Source organism: Phalaenopsis equestris, unplaced genomic scaffold (genome assembly GCF_001263595.1).
Source record: "Phalaenopsis equestris unplaced genomic scaffold, ASM126359v1 Scaffold232585, whole genome shotgun sequence".
NCBI lineage: Eukaryota > Viridiplantae > Streptophyta > Magnoliopsida > Asparagales > Orchidaceae > Phalaenopsis > Phalaenopsis equestris.
This window is the reverse complement of record NW_018250549.1, coordinates 20648-21856: the sequence shown is the minus strand read 5'-3', so window position 1 is coordinate 21856 and position 1209 is coordinate 20648.

Genomic DNA, 1209 nt, shown 5'->3' with positions numbered 1-1209 from the left:
CTTACCTTTCGACGCTCTCTTTTGAGATTGACCATTACCTGTTAATCTCATTTCGAATCAGTCACTACCTTCTGATTCATTGCCTTTGAGGTTGGTCCTTACCTTCTGATGCTCTCTTTTCAGATTGACCATTACCCGTTAACTCTCATTTCAAATCAGTCACTACCTTCTGATTCACCCCTTTTGAGGTCGGTCCTTACCTTCCGACGCTCTCTTTTGAGATTGACCATTACATGTCAACTCTCATTGTGAATCAGTCACTACCTTCTGATTCACCATTTTGAGGTCGGTCCTTACCTTGCGACGCTCTCTTTCCAAGAATGATCATTACATGTCAATTCTCATTTCAAATCGGCATTTTGAATCAGTCACTAGCACATCTGATTCACCCCTTTTGAGGTTAGTCCTTACCTTCCGACGCTCTCTTTTGAGATTGACCATTACCTATCAATTCTCATTTTGAATCAGTCACTACCTTATGATTCATCCCTTTTGAGGTCAGTCCTTACCTTCCGACGATCTCTTTTTGAGATTGACCATTACCTGTCAATTCTCATTTCAAATCAGTCACTACCTTCTGATTCACCCCTTTGAGGTCGGTCCTTACCTTCCGACGCTCTCTTTTTTAGATTGGCCATTACCTGTCAACTGTCATTTTGAATCAGTTACTACCTTATGATTCACCCCTTTTGAGGTTGGACTTTATCTTCGGACGCTCTCTTTTGAGATTGACCATTACCTGTCAACTCTCATTTTGAATCAATCACTACCTTATGATTCACCCCTTTTGAGTTCGGTCCTTACCTTCCAATGCTCTCTTTTTGAGATTGACCATTACCTATCAACTCTCATTTCGAATCAGTCACTACCTTCTGATTCACCACTTTTGAGGTCAGTCCTTACCTTCCGATGCTCTCTTTTTGAGATTGATCCTTACCTTTCAATTCTCATTTTTGAATCAGCCCTTAACTTCTGATTCACCCCTTTTGAGATCGGTCCTTAGCCTCCGACACACTTTTATGATTGATCCTTAACTTTCAATCCTAAGTCGGGAATCAGTCCTTAACTTCTGATTCCTCTCTTTTCAGGGTCGGTCCCAAACTTCTGAATCTCTTCTAAAATTAATACCTAAATTTTAAATTCCCCTGGGGCCAACACTTACACACTGATTACCATCCTCTATAAATTCCGGAAATCACATAAATCGAA